A 16,519-nucleotide genomic window follows, 5' to 3' on the forward strand; every position below is an offset into this window, starting at 1 on the left:
AAACATAATGTTCTGACAAAAGCCCTTCTTTCTTTTCTTAGAAGACAAATTTAGAAACACACTCACTGCTGCAACACGAAAGCATATTTATCACAATAAATACTGAATTTTCCATCTTCTTAATGACCCTAGGAACTAATCTTCAGTAGATACAAAATAATATTAAGTACTGTGTCCCACATGTAAGACAAAACCCACTCACGTGATACATGAATGAAATATTTTTCAGTTTTGTTGGCACATAATCCACATATCATACAATTCCCTCATTCAGTCATATCAAGAATAGTTGTGCAGTAATTACCACAGTCAATTTTAGAACATTTTCTTTCTCTGTTTCCCCCATGATTAAATTGCCTATAAAATGAGTTGTGTAATCACGTTCACTTCTATTGCTCCCTCCCCCTTCTGCCTTCATTGTTTATTCCCACAATCCCCTCACCTTCCCTATCTCTCCCTACCCCCACCCCTATAACCCCAATATATCTACCTCCTGTGTTTCATAACTGGTAAACCCAACAGAAACAATAAAGAACAAAACCAAAATAAAGTGGTAAGAATAAAAAGTAGTAACATAAAGATAAGAATACAAGCAAAGAGTAAGAAAGAAAAGACCACCATCAATATTTAAAAAGTCAGGGAAGGAATTTTTGTCATGGAAGAAGCAAGAGATCCTTGCACCTTGAACAGATTCAGGTCGGGTCTAGAGGGAGGTCAACTGACCTGGTATCACGCTGATCCAAGCGTAATCAGGATGGCAATGATCTGTGTTTGATAGAAGGTTGTTCCAGACCTTAGCTGTGGCTGGAGGGGATCTGCCAGCAGCTTAGCTGACTGGATACTCTGCAGATGGATTTGGGATCCCACAGTCCTCTACTGCCTTCCAAAAATTGGGTGTTCACAATTGTATCTCTGATATTTCCCTTCTTCATATCTGAATGTTGTTATTGTTGTATGAATTTAAACTTTTTATGTTAGATAAATATTTCCAGTATTTTTTTTACTTTTGCTATGTTCCAAAACACCACCCATTCAGTCGATTCTAACTCAAAGTGACCCTACACCACCATGTATTATATTATAACCCATGTCAGTATTATATTAAATATGCTATATTGCATCTATATGTGTACTGAACATAATTTAAAGTTAAAGTTATGAAACATAAGGTAAAACTCTGTTTACAAAGCAGGGTAAAACGTTGCCCGTAAATGCCATACAGTTAAAAAGTAAATTGATTGGATTTATTGCAGTGGTCTAATTATTATGAATCCTGGTGGTATAGTGCTAATGTGTTGGGCTGTGATCACAAGGTTGGCAGTTTGGCACCACCAGCTACTCCAAGAGAGGAAGTAGGAGCTTTCTACTCCTGTAAAGAGTTGAAGTCTCAGAAACTCACAGGGGCAGTTCTAGCTTGCCCAATAGGTTGCTGTGAGTTGGCATCTATTTGAGGGCAGTGAGAAGAAGAAGGTCGACTTATTGGAGTTCTCTCCCTTGTGAGTTGTCTGGGACTGGAGCTTCCGTGGGTTATTGATCATGTTTGTAACGTGGCTGACCCTCCTGGCTGACATTGCTGGTTCAGCAGATATGGACATACAAGACGGTTCTCTTAAAACAGGTCAAAGACCTACCACCTATCAATAGAATCCATCCTTGCCCTGCATCCTCTCATGTTGGATCCAGTTGCATATTGGGTGAATGTAGCAAAAGTTAGATTCATAGCCCCTACCCCACTTCTCATTTATTAGAAAGAAATGTCATGATCACTGAAGATAAGGGTGGGACAGCAAAGTGTGGTGAAGAAACCAGATGGTGCCCAGCTATCAATGGGAATAATGTCTGGGGTCTTAAAGGCTTGTATTCAAACAAGCAGCCGTCTAAGTGAGGAGTCAACTAAGTCCACATGGAAGAAGCACCCAGCCTGTGTGATTCAGAGATGACGATTACAAAATACGAACATGATGAGAAGAAAAGCATCAGAGCTAAAATTCTGAACCCCCAATGTGTGGAGCGCCATTGGGGATGCTGGGCGCCCGAACCCCACCTGCAGAGTGTCTGTGCAGACTGAGCCACTCGACAGATCCGCTCTGGCCACAGGCAAGAGTCTCAATCAGTCTTATTGCCAGGCAGAGACCCTTGTGATCTTGATTTTGCTGGCTCCAACTTAGTACGTGGCCAGTTGACCACCCTATAGACAGACCTGAATTTGTTTTGTGTCGAAGTATCTTTTACTGGTTCCATGACAGAACTTTCTTCCCTGGCTTTTTGAATGTTGTTGGGGGCCTTTTCCTTCTTATGCATGATTTGCATTTTTGTCTGTGTACTATTTTTTATCCTTACCACTTTAGCGTGATCTTGTTTGGTACTGTTTTCTGTTGGCTCTCCCAGCAGTGAAGCGCAGGGGGAGTGGATGCATCACGATAAGGACTGCTACAAGGGGCTACAGGGGAAGCAGGGGTGGGGGTGCTGTGGAGGGAAAGGGGACTTGGGGAATGAAGAATGAAGACGAGAGGTGGGAGGGAGACTGCAATGGACTGTGATTGCTCAACTCAGGCGCCAACCAGGGGGGTGCGCTGCAATCGATGCAGGGCGCTTGTACAGTTCTCCTCGATCGAACTGAACGATCGAACTATTGAGTTGTATGATGTGGAAATTACTTGTCAATAAAACTGTTGGAAAAAGAAAAATTTCTAAACACTTGTGGAGTTTCAGTTACACAGAAAAGGGGCCATGGGAGACAGATGTCAACGAAGATGCTGAAGCGGTAGAGGCCTCACAGCGTAGAACAGGCTTATATGGGTGCCCTGGTCTCGATTCCCCTAATAGCCCTGGTAGGTCCCTTCCACTGTGCTGCTGCTGTGCTTTGTAGCCTTTCTGTTTGGCATCTATATGGAGGGCTTGGCCTGGGACAACTGGTGCCTCAATTGCATTGATATCTTAAGAACTTGCTTTTGGGGTAATATTTTCATGCTCCTCGTCCTGGCTGCTCCCATCCCACCCCAAACGGCTGCCCACGGGTTGACTTGGCTACGGCTGTTCCAGGTGGCCACAGGTGGGCCTCTTTCGTGACAGATGCCTCATAACAGCACTCCCCAGGAGCGCAGGAGCCTTGACTCACTTCATCTTGTGGGGTGATTAGACTCCAAGCTCAAGGCCCAGCGCGAACGTGTATTTGCTGTGGGTCCTTGGACAAGTTCCGCAATGTCGAGCTTCTGTGTCAGCGTAAACAGGTGCTAAGGTGAGGGCTCAGTTCTAGACGCTGGTGCTGCACAGTAAATAAGATGCCTAAGATTCCTGTCCTCCCAAAAGGTGCGGTATGGAAGAGGGAAAGGGAGACATGAAGCACACGCAGTAAGGGCCAGAGTGACTGAGTGGTTGTCGGGATGACGTAAGTACAGGTGGTGAAGGCGTTGTAAGAGCACCTGTGGGGTAGAGCCTTAGTGGAGACTGTAGTCGCTGTTCGCTGCCATCTCCTCGGAGAAACCCTAAACACAGTGGGATTTAGCTAGTACGCACCCGATGGGCAGGGCAGACAACTAATTTTTTTGTTGAGTTTGGCCAAGAGGTTGTTAATGTGGCACATGTAATGAGGGGTCTCTCTAAGGTGGGTGGCTGGGCAGCTGCCCAATGTAGAAATCACACATTAGCATTCCTTACTTTTTAAAATAACCGTTCATCTGTCCAACAGCATATTATAGTATCCCTAGTAATGTTCGTTCCAGTCCATGGTGTAAAACTTAAACAGAACTATGCCTGTAATCTTTCTTTATTTCAAAAATCTCATTCTACTTCTGATGAAATACTACATTTGCATTCCGCTGTGTTTGTTACTTCAGTAAACAAACATATAATATAAAGAAAAAAAGTGCCAAACAACCAGAGGGAGACAGGCTGTCATTCGTTTCAGCTTTGTGTTACTCCCAAATACCCACGGCATATCATGAGTGAGATACGCAATTCCTGAAAGTGCTCAAAGAGCTAAAAGTACTGTCAGAACCATTGCAAGCTCAGCGGACGCAGAAAGGGGATTTTCAAAGATGAACATAATATGTTCAAAGAAGTTGTCTGTTTACAATATACCAACCACAATTGTCGAATTGGCCTTCCTCCAAAGGAATGGAACCCTACTCCTACAGGGAAATCACACAGCTGGTGATGCTCGGATAAAAGTGAAGAATATTGGAAGTGAGGACACCAATCAGGAAGTAATATAGAAATATCTTAAATAACAGGTCTGTTGTTTTTTGTCTGGTATTATTTAACTTTTATTCATATTTTTAAACTCTTGTAAGATAATCTAGTTTTGTGTAACTCTTTTATTGTTCTTATTTAAGTATTAACTATATGAAATAACAAACTATCGGTACCTCTTGGTATATCTTTTTTTATACTTAAAACGGTCACTAGGGCAGCGAACCAGTTGTTAAACTGTTTGAATCCCACCACTGGATGGAACCATTGTGATCCAGAGGATTATCACTGGCTGCTTTTCCAGAAGTAGACCTCCAGACCTTTTTTGAGTAGTTTGCCTTAGTCTGGAAGCACCAGTGATATCAGTTTAAAATCATAGCATCACAGCAACATGCAAGCCTCCACGGGCAAACTGCTGGTGGTTGACTAGGCATCAAACCCACGTCTCCCCATGGAAGGCAAAGATTATACCACCGAACCACCACTGCTTCCTGGTAGCTATTGTTGTCCTGTGCCATTCAGTCAATTCTGACTCTTAGAGACCCTCTGTGTGCCCCATAGCTCTTTCTAGGCTGTAATCTTTTTTGTGTGTGCTATTTAAAAAAAATCATTTTATTGGGGGCTCATACAATTCTTATCACAATCCATACATCCGTCCATTGTGTCAAGAACATATGTACATTTGTTGCCATCATCATTCTCAAAACATTTGCCTTCTACTTGAGCCCTTAATATCTGCTGTTCATATTCCCCCTCCCTCCCCACTCCCCCCACAGGTGAACCCTTCATCATTCATATATTATTAATATTTTGTCATATATTGCACTGTCTGACATCTCCCCCTGCCCTCTTCTCTGCTGTCCCCCCCCCAGGGAGGAGGCTATACGTAGATTCCTGTAATCAGTTCCCCCTTTCTACCCTACATTCTCTCCACCCTCCAGGCATTGCCACTCTCATCACTGGTTCTGGAGGAGTCATCTGTCCTGGATTCCCTGTGTTTCCAGTTGTTATCTGTACCAATGTACATCCTCTGGTCTAGCCAGATTTGCAAGGTAGTACTGGGATCATGATAGTGGGCGGGGGGGGGGGGGGGAAGAAGCATTCAAGAACTAGAGGGAAGTTATATGTTTCATCATTGCTACCTTGCCCCCTGCCTGGTTCATCACTAGGCTGTAATCTTTATGAAAGCAAATGGTCAATCTTTCTGCCATGGACTGGAGAGGAAGGTTTGCACTGCCAACCTTTAGGTATTTGCTCCTCCAGAACCCCTTTGGTAAACATTCAAAAATCAAACACACTGCCATCAAGTTGATTCTGACTCAGCAACCCTGTTTAGGGTTTGCAAAACTGTTCCTCTTTATAGGGGCAGATAACTTCATCTGTCTCTTATGGAGTGGCTGGTGAATTTGAACCACTGACCTTGTGGTTAGAAGGCCAATGCCTAGCCCACAGCACTACTGGGGCTCCATGGTAAATACTGTTGTTGTTAGGTGCTATCAAGTTCGTTCCAGTTCATAATGACCGTACGTACAACAAAACAAAACACTACCTGGCTGTGTGCCATTCTCCCACTTGTTCTTATGTTTGAGACCATCGATGCAGCCGCTGTGTCAATCCATCTTGTTGAAGGTCTTCTTATTTTCCATGCCCCATTACTTTACCAAGCATGATGTCCTTCTTCAGGGACTGGTCTCTACTGACAACATGTCCAAAGTACATGAGACGAGGTCTCGCCAACCTTGCCTCTAAGAGGCGTTCTGCCTATATCTTTCAAGACAGATTTGTTTGTTCTTTTGATAATCCATGGTACTTCCAGTATTCTTTGCCAGCACCATAATCTAAATAATGCAATTCATAATTCAAATGCAATTATTTTTCAGTTTACCTTATTTGGTGCCTAACTCTCACATGCATGCGAGGTGACTGAAATACCATGGTTTTGGTGAGACACACATCAGCCCTCAATGTAGCATCCTTTCTTTTCAACACTTGAAAGAGGTCTTGTGCAGCAGATTTACCCAATGCAATGCATTGTTGGATCTCTTGACTGCTGCTTCTATGAGGATTGATTGTGGATCCAAGCAATATTAAATCCTTGACAACTTCAATCTTTTCTTTATACCATGATATTACTTTCTGGTAAATATTAAAACTAAACTCACTGCCGTTGAGTCTGAAACTTAACTGCTTAAGGAAATAGAAAGCCCAGTCTTTCTCCTACAGAACTGCTGGTGGTTTTGAACTATTGACTATGTAGATCACAGCCCAACCCATAACCACTACTCCACCAAGGGTCCTGTTGGTGGGAGGTACCTCAATTCCAAGATTTAGTTGTTGAATTCTAAGACTGTGTCTTGACCATGTTTCCTGCTGTTCCAGGGACCCAGAAGGTAGGGCAGGAGGAGGAGAGCCAACATAGCAACATGTTTGAAGAACTTTTGGGGAAAAAACAATTGTCCCTGTGATTTTTAAGCATTTTTCTAGCTTTCCTGGAATATAAGAATGCTCTGGTGATTTTTTGTGCCTACAAAGACCTTGGGCAAGTGCCTCAATTTCTCATTTGCAAAATGGGAATAATCGTTTAACTTGTCTCACTCATGAAGTCATTATAAAAATTAAGCGAGTTAAAGTACAGAATAGCATATTTCCTTCCTACCATATGGCATGGTGAGTTATGCATGACCTATTTACCACAAGGTCAGCAGTTCAAAACCACCAGCCTCTCCTCAAGAGAAAAACGAGGCCTTTTACTCCCATACCCAACACAATCGCTGAAGACAAATGGGTGCATAAGCAAAAGTGGTGAAGAAAGATGATGGTGCCCAGCTATCAAAAGAGATAGCATCTGGGGTTTTAAAGGCTTGAAGGTAAACAAGCGGCCATCTAGCTCAGAAGCAACAAAGCCCACATGGAAGAAGTACACCAGCCTGTTTGAGCATGAGGTATCAAAGGGATCAGGTATCAGGCATCAAAGAACAAACAATAATATCATTGTGAATGAGGGGGAGTGCAGATTAGGGACCCAAAGCCCATCTGTAGGCAACTGGACATCCCCTTATAGAAGGGTCACGGGGAGGAGATGAGCCAGTCAGAGTGCAGTGTAGCAATGATGAAATATACAAATTTCCTCTAGTTCTTAAATGCTTCCTGCCACCAGTATTATGATTCCAATTCTACCTTACAAATCCGGTCAGACCAGAGCATGTACATGGGTACAGATAAGAGCTGGAAACACAGGGAAACCAGGACAGATAAACCCCTCAGGACCAATAATGAGAGTAGTGCTACCAGGAGGGGAAGGGGAAGGTGGGGTAGAAAGGGGGAACTGATCACAAGGATTTACATATAACCCCTCCCTGGGGGGTGGACAACAGGAAAATGGGTGAAGCGAGACGTCAGAGAATGTAAGACATGAAAAAATAATAATTTATAAATTATCAAGGGTTCTTGAGGGAAGAGAAAAAATAAGGAGTTGATACCAAGAGCTCAAGTAGAGAGAAAATGTTTTGAGAATGATGAAGGCAACAAATGTACAAGACACATTGGATGAATATATGGATTGGATTAAGAATTGTATGAGCCCCCAATAAAATGATTTTTAAAAGAAAAAAAAAGAGTTACAGTCTCAGAAATCCACAGGGGCAGTTCTACCCTGTGCTATAGAGTTGTTTTGAGTCAGAATTGACTTGGTGTCAGTGAATTTGAGGTGTTTTTTTTTTTTTGGCAAATAACAAAAAGTGAGAGTCCCTCCTTTAATATATTTAAGTAAATGTACATATATTTACAGCCAGGGGGGTCGGCATATTCAGCCGCCAGTTTCCTTAGTGTTGGGCTTAGGCACAAGACCACTGTTGGCTGCTCTGAGCCTGGGACCCTGAAAGGTCAAGGAGCAAGTCACTCCTGCCTGACTCCAAAGTGCTCCTGAGGCCCCGGCTGAGTCTGAGGCGGCCTTCTTAGGCCTGCCTAGAATACCCATCTTGGCGCTGCCTTTGATCCCTCCCCTGGATGCAGCTTGTTGTGTGGGAAGATTGTGTCAGAAAGCAAGCCCGCAGGCATGTCCCTGTGAATGAATTGGGCCTTTATGTGAAAGCCACTCCTTGCTGTACTCTCCTCCCTCGGCTCCCGCCCCCATGCCTGCAGCTTCTCCAACGCTTAAAGCTGGCTGTGACATCACTAACTACCCGGCATTGAGGGGATGGGGTGGGAATTCTGTAGAACATCTGGAACTTACTGGAAAATGCAAGGGTGACATTTAGCCAGGAGCGGAGGACTCCTCCCAAACACAAGGCAGTGGGATATTCTTTTGCTTTCTACTCTAGAACTGTTCGCAAATCCTTAAAAAATCATAATGGCTTTAATTTAGTGAGCACTTAGCTTGCACCAGGTCCTTTACAGAAATTACATTGAACTCCCACCATAATTTGCTGGGCAGATATGGAAACAGAGGCTCAGTGAAGCTAAAGGCTTGACTCAGACCCTGTGGCCAGTAAGGCGTAGAGAGAGATGTGAGCCTGGGGAATTTGACTCCAGAGCCGTGCTTTTTGCTTTCGTATAGCTAATGCTTGTTTTATTAAAGTGACCCGGACCATAAAATAGGGTTAAAATAGCAGTCCCCAGCCCAACCTCCTCTACCCTTGGTCCTCAGAGACCATCCTGCTCAACTAAGCAGCTTTTCCTGATTTCACGCTTGATTTCACAACACTCATGTCAATGCTCTTTCTTACACCATTATATTTTCCCTGAATGAATACCACCTTTCCCTCTCACCATTTCTTAGCTTTCCTTACTTATTATAATTCCCCATCTAATTTTTTAATAATCCTATCAGAATTTCCACAATTTTTCCACTGTTCAAACACACAGGTGCCTGAGTAGCACAAATGGTTTGTACTCAACTAAGGAAGAAACAGTCGGTGGTGTGAACATTCATGCTGGTACCCAAGAGAAAGGCCTGCTGAGGGGACTCTCACAACCATCAAGAAAGAAGAGCTGGGATGAACCTCCTCAATCCAGGAGACCGAGAGCTATGACCCCCCCAAAGATGGGGAGAGATGAGAGCAGTAACGATAGAGAAGGGGCAGCAGCAACGGGAGCAGAATCAAGAGCAGGGTACAAAGAGGTGGGATTCACGGCCTACGCATCGAGAGAGCTGAGTACCTTTGGGGAGGTGACTAGTTGTTAGACTGGGCTCCTCCAGGTACTGAACTGGGGATGGGTAGGAAATTAGCTTTGCCCACCTATGGAGCTAGAGCTAAGAACTTTTAGGTCAAGGCTTATTGTTGGAGTGTGTGCTTAATTACACAAGGAGCCTTGGTGTTGTAATGGTTACACGTTGGGTTACTAAATGCAAGGTCAGCAGTTCAAAAATCACCAGACACTCCACAGGAGAAAGACGAGGTTTTCTACTCCCCTAAAGAGTTACATACAGTCTTAGAAATTCACAGGGGCAGTTCTACACTGTCCTATAGGGTTGCTCTGAGTCCACATTGACTCGATGGCAGTGTGTTTTTGGAGAAGTAGGGCAGAAGCCAAGAAGCCAGTGGGCTGAAGAACTTTCTCGCACTAGCTCAAGCAGACTATGTGGTGTCTTGACCAAAGAACTATATCTTGAACATTCTCGATCCTGAATTGTAACCAGTTATTTCCCTAATAAACTCAATAATCATGAGGAAAAAAAGAAAGGATGTCTGTTGATCTGTTTCTGTAAAGGTGACAGCCAAGAAAATTCTATGGAGCCAGTCTAATCTGTCACACACAGGTTCGCCATGAGTCATATTCAATTCCATTTGTTCATTGTTCAGTTCTAACTCCGTCCCCCTCAACGCTGGTGATTCATCTCTTCTGTGCTCTTTTTTAATTTAAGGGAGCTTGAACGCCATGGCTTCTTTCATGAGGCACACTTTTAATTTTAGTCTTGGATATCTGAAAATGCCTTTATTTTCCCTTCACAGTTGACTGATAATTTAGCTGGGTATATAATTCTGAGTTCAAAATAATTTTCATTCAGAATTTCACAAACATGTCTTCATTATGTGCTATATAAGGATATCCTTAGATATCCTTCTAACTTTTTTCCTTTGTGTATGTGATAGTTTTTCCTCTCTGGGACTTCCCAGAAGTTCTCCTTCTCCATTGTGTTTTAAACTTTGATACTGATGCGTTCTAGTGGAAAGCTTTTTCATTCATTGTCCTGGGTACCCTTCTATTGAAAAGTTTTACTTTAGTTACCATCTTTTATATTTCTAAGAACTCTTTCTTCTCTGGTTCATATTTTTATGTTCTATTTTCCTGAGGTTACTAATTGATAGGTTTTGTTCATTTGTTTGTGTTTAGGATTTTTCTGCTTGCTGTATGGTATCTGTCTTCTCTACATACCTTTTTCTGCCTGTTTTTATCTCTGTTTATGGAGGAGACTTGTGACTTTCCTTGAGTGTCAGCTGAACACTAATATTTCAGGTGGAGGCTGGCTTGTAGCTTAACAGGTTTCATATTTGCTGCTGTTAGGTGCTATCGAGTCGCGTCTGACTCCTGCTGACTGCGTGTACAGTAGAATGAAAAAACTGACCAACTGTGCATCATCCTCACAATCATTGCTATGTTTGAGCTCATCACTGTAGCAACTGTTTTGATTTATTCTGTTTAGCATCTTCTTTTTCACGGATTCTGTAATCTCTGATCTTTATTATCAGCGAGAGCTTCAAGTCCTCTTCACTTTCAGCAAGCGAGGTTGTGCAGTGTGCAGACTGCAGGTTGTCAATGAATCTTCCTTCAATCCTGATGCCACAGATTTATTCATATAGTCCATATCCTTTGATTATTGGCTCAGTATGTAGAATAAGTATGGTGAAAGCATACAACCCTGAGGTACACCTTTCCTAATTTTAAACCATACAGTATCCCCTTGTTCTGTTCAAAGAGCTGCCTCTTGGCCTATTTATAGACACCACATAAGCACAATTAAATGTCATGGAACTCCCATTCTTTGTAATGTTGTCCATAATTGATCCACATAGCCAAAAGCCTTTCAAAGTAGGGTAACCCAATTGCTATTAGACTGTTCACTGAGAGTTCTCAAAGGATACAGTGGAGTTTTCTATACATGCCAGCACCTCAACAACAAAAAGATAAATAATAATCCAATTTTAAAATGGGCAGAACTAAATCCTAGCTCTAATTTAAGAATAATCAGTTCTTACTTCATGTCCCTGCTTGATACTCAGCTTCATGAAGTGATCACTGAAGATAAGGTTGCTACAGCAAAGTGTGGTGAAGAAAGCAGAAAGCAGTGAGGCAAATAAAGGCTTATTTGAGTACAAGCCTTTAAGACACTATTCCGATTAATAGCCAGGCCCTTTCTTACACATACATGCGTGTCACTGGATTTGTTTCTCTAGTCATCCCAGCCTAACACACTGAATCTGTGAAACAGTCGAACACGGATGAACGAACCTGCAGGACATTATGCTGAGTGAAATCAGTCAATCATAAAATTACAAAGATCGTATTTGTAAAAAGTTGTGTTGTATTATAAAAAGTCAATAAACATTTTCACAATAAAAGACACAGTCTTTGATGGTTACCAATGGGTTACACGTTGGGTTGCTAACTGTTTCAGCAGTTCGAAACCGCCAGCTGCTCTATGGGAGAAAGATGAGGCTTTCTACTCCTGTAAAGAAACCCACAGAGGCAGTTCTTCTCTGTCCCACTGAGTCGCTATAGTTGGAATATACTTGGTGGCAGTGGGTTGAGTGAGAGATAGTAGGAGGTATTCTCACTGGCTAGAGCATTAACTTGGGTGAAGGGAAAGAAAGTCAGCAATAAGGAGGTCAGCAAAAAAGATGGGGGCAGGGGGAGACACTGAGAGGAGTCCAAGAGTTAAAGGGAACAGAGGCAAATACTACTATACACACAATCCTACAATTAGAGTTATCTATGAGTAGATGCTTGAATAGACATGCAGGCTGGACAAGTGTGGGAGGGCAGGTGGGCATATAGCCATGAATATATTTAGGGTTGGCAGAGGATGTTTGCATATGTGTATTTATCTTTGCAGACACTAAATCCATGAATGTGGTAGAAGCATCTAGGAGACAGAGTTATGAAAACTTCTTAGACATGGACTTAGCCAAACACCTTGAGGGAAGGTGACCCTGTGAGATCAGGACCAGGAGGGCATCAAGATCAACTGGCATAACATAGTCCACAAAGTCAGGGTTCAACATCCAAGTCTGGTGAGCAGCAACTGAGATCTTAAAAGCTCCTGAGCTGCCATCTAAGATATAACTATTGGTCACTCTCTGCCTAGAGGAAAGCAGAGTGAAGAAAATTGAAGACCCACAGCAGCAGTTCAGTAGATTGTTGAATTACATGAATATCAACCTCCACAATCCTGGGACCGGAGAAACTGGATGGCGTCCCTGCCAACTTCTCTGAAAGAAATCCTGTTAGGGTTCTGGATAGTGTGTGTTAGTCTGGGTAGACTAGAGAAACAGATCCAGGGAGACTTACATGTGTATAGGAAAGAGGTTTATATAAAGATTCATTGTATATTAAGAAAACATCCTAGCCCAGTCCAAATCAAGACTTATGGAAGTCCGGTTTTAGCCCATGTGTCCAGTACCAGTCTGCAAATTCCTCTTCAGACTCATGCAAGACATACAATGATGCTGAGTTCAGGAAGATCACAGGCCAGTGGGTGGAAAATCTTTCCGATCCAGTGGCAGTAGAACCATCTCAGTGCTGGCAGGTGTCTCCATGTGGCTCCTCCAGCTCCAGGGCTTAGCATAGCTCCATGTGTCTTGTTAACAGGAATGCCTCATAGGGAGTGAGCCTGTGTCCTGCCTCCAGCAAGCTATTTATCTCCTTAGCGCCTCCAAATGAGGTCATCAAGGTGCAACCTGATTGACAGGCTAAACTCCACCCCTTCACTCTTAATAGTCTCAAATTGGCAACAGATTATGTAACTACCACAGAGTGGGAGAAAGAATGTGGACTGGGACCTGGCATTGTAGGGAAAATTGGGCTTGCTGGTTCGATGGCGATTAACAGAATCCCAGAGACGGTGGCTTTTGCTCACCCATTACACTTGGTTTTCAGGTAAACCATAGACAGGTCTATTGGAAGAACAGTAGCACTTGGAATCTAGGAGGCAGCACTTTCCCAGAAACAAAGTTCAGAAGGGTTAGAAGGAAGAGAGGTATAGGTGTGGGGAACAGGGAAGAGGTGGAATGACTGTAGTAGGTGTCATGGAACAAGTGTGTATGAATTAGTAAATCTTTACCCAGTTCACAGTATCACATGCATCCCAGGCTCTGATGGATCACTATGACAGCCACCACCGCACTGCATCCAGGTCTTCCATGTATATGGGAAGCTTGCTTTATTCAGCAGGATTGAGGCAGTAGTGTTACAAGTGAATCTTCTGGGTAGAGTTTTCTAGCTCTTATCACTTTCAGATGTACCCTTCTCTAAGAGCTGTAGTTCTTAATTCCCTGGGTAGTCTCTAGGGCTAAGAGCTGCCTGTCATTGCATGGCACACTCTGGGAGATATGCATATTTTTCAGGAGCTAGAGTTCACAGCTTTCATCAGCTGCTCAGTAGGTCACTGATCACCTCCAAATAGGTAACATCACAGTCCTTGCGGTTCTCCCACCCTTCAACTTGTGTGCTTTTCATGCGATCTGGGTTGAGGCATAAAGACTCAGATCCCATGAGGATTATGAATGAAGTTGGAGTCAACAGCACCCAAGAAAGATCCAGAGGGGTTTTCCTGCTGAGGTCCTGAGTGGGCTGCACAGTGAAGGGCAATCTGGTCTCAGGGTTGACTGTTTTCTATCTTTGCACAATATAGATGACTGGATCTGTGTGAGTTAGGTTTGGTGTCCTGACTCTTATTTCTCTAGGATTTACGTCAAGTGTGTGTGTGTGTGTGTGTGTGTGTGTGTGTGTGTGTGTGTGTGTGGTGTGGCGGTGTTTTCTGGATCATGTGGTATTTCTGTTTCCAACTTCTTAAGGAAGGGCCATTCCGTTTCCCACAGTGGTTTCACCATTCTGCACTCCCACCAGTCTGGTGAGTGCCAGCCTAACACCCTAAGTGACCACAAATGGTCAGAGCCACAGACAGTCAGCCTGTCATGAAGATGGTGCAGACCCCAGGAATGCTGCCTTCTGTTTGACGTGAGATCACCACGGAGCCAATCCCATGCTTACAACAGCGACACCTGGGGTGGGGAACCACCAGGGACTGAGCTGGCTTCCACCATACTCATGATGACGTCTGCCAGGCAGTGCATGTGTCCTGCGGCCTATAGAGCATCCTAGCCTCTGGGTTTGGGGGTGTTAAAGAAATCCAACTCGTGGCACCAGAGGGCAGATGGGAATGAGTGGGATGTGTTGGGGGAGTTGCATTGTCATCTGTCTCAAGAGGGCACCTGCCCCTCCCTGACAGCTGTCCTCACCCACCCTTAGGAGCATGTGTTAGCACGTGAGGCTGGAGTTTCTCATGATCACGGTGGCATAGGGATTTTAAGGGGAGAGAAAATCAGACTAGCGAACTGTGCCCTCACCCTGAGGTTTGATTCTCATCCACCTTCCTTTATTGGTGACTCAAAAGGCAGCAAGAAAAGGGTTCCCCTGAATCCTTGCTGGCTGACCAAGACCTAAGGAGGGTTTTGTAAAGCCCTGGGAGATGACTAGGAGGGATGTGGAGCCTGACCCCAAAGCATCCGGGGAGGCTGGCACCCAGTGTGAGAGGTCTAAGGGAGTCCACCACAGGGTTCCACAGTCTCCTTCCCAACTAGAGGCTGCCCCCCCCCTCCCACCTGCCCGCATCATTGATCAGCATGGACCCTCTGACGGCCTGGGAGGCAGCCAATCCCAAAGCAGTTGGGGCCCAGAGTTTCACAATTGCTTTTCCCTCACTGCAGGGGTTCCATGACTCACCCTGAAGGAGGCATCATAAATTCTCCCGAATAGCAGCCTTGTCACTGAACCATCCCAATCATTTAGCCTAGCAAGTGCCTGGGCTCCAGCAGCCAGTCCACTAGGTAATGGTGGCCCCAGCCCTGCTCTCCCGCTGAGAGCTAGGAAGGGGCGAGGGCCAGCCATGTCGCCACAGCAAAGTCACAACATTCCTTCCTGACGCTGGCAGCACATGCTCCTTTCACAGGAGAGGGAGAGCCACAGGGAGGGCCAACGAACAGGACAGGGTGATCCAGGCCCAGCGGGCAACACCACAGAGGGCCTGGGGGTAGGGACTTTGTAAGCTGTGTGACTTTAGGCAGGTCCTTAACCTCTTAACCTCTTCATTCTTCATCAGCGAAATGAGATAGAACGAAACTCATGGGACATCTTCAAGGAACCAGCGAGGGTGCTCCACAAATTCTGTGGAGTAATGGAGTGGAAGGACCAGGGAGTTTTTCTGTGAACTTGTTGAAGCCCCTTTGTACGGCAGGTAAGATCGTTTCAGTGGGACTCTGAGTGCCCCTAAATGTGCCTGTTAGTGTGTATGGACATGCCAAGCCCAGCACCCTGGTCCCCCTTTGGTTCCCTAGTTACCCACACCCCTACTTCATCTTGGCCCATGTTGTCCTCTTGTGTGGTGCTCCCCCATGAGCTTAGCCCCTCCCCACCCAACTTTGCTTTCTTTTCTCTCTCTGTGGGCACTATCTCTTCGTCACCCAAGTTAATACCTGCCAACCTTCTGGCCCTGCGGGCCTGGCACACTTTTGAGATGGCAGCGCCAATCCTGTCCCTCACACTTTAAAAATTATTCAAGAGCCATAAATACATTTTCACAAACAAATGAAACCACCATTGGCTGAAAAATATCCTTGAAACATGTCCAGTTTTCCTTCAGAGCCACGTGGACGTATTGAAAGGGCCGCAGTTTGCTGAGCCCTGCTGTGGCCTATTGCTGCTTCTTCCCTCCCTTGCACTTCGTCTCCCACCTGCCCCCTTGGTAACCTCCTAAGTCTGTTTGCTTGTCTCCCCCTCCCCCCACCCCCACCCCCGCTTTATAACAGTGGCCTCACAGTACTTGTCCTTTTGTGATTGGTTAATGTCACTGGGCATGACGCTCTCCAGGTTGAAGTTCTTCGTGGTTCCAGCACTGTTTCTCAGTGACACATAGTACTCCGTCGTGCGCAGGTACCAGGGTTTCTTTAGCCAGTCTTCTCCTGGTAAGCATTTAGGTGATTTCCATCTTCTTGCTCTGTGAACGGGGCTGTGATGGACATGGGTACCCAAGTGTCTGCTCATGCTATGGTTCTTACTTCTTTATGGTACATATCCCCAGACAGCTTACTGAGTGTCTCTCTCTCTTTCTCCT

The 16,519-nt window shown here is 44.6% G+C and overlaps 1 long non-coding RNA gene across 1 annotated transcript in view; it reads right to left on the bottom strand.

The window, feature by feature from the left end:
• LOC142437369 (uncharacterized) overlaps positions 1-16,519 on the bottom strand; it is a 93,600-nt gene that overhangs the window by 10,530 nt on the left and 66,551 nt on the right. The window lies entirely within an intron of this gene.

Source organism: Tenrec ecaudatus, chromosome 1, assembly GCF_050624435.1.
Source record: "Tenrec ecaudatus isolate mTenEca1 chromosome 1, mTenEca1.hap1, whole genome shotgun sequence".
Classification (NCBI taxonomy): Eukaryota; Metazoa; Chordata; class Mammalia; order Afrosoricida; family Tenrecidae; genus Tenrec; species Tenrec ecaudatus.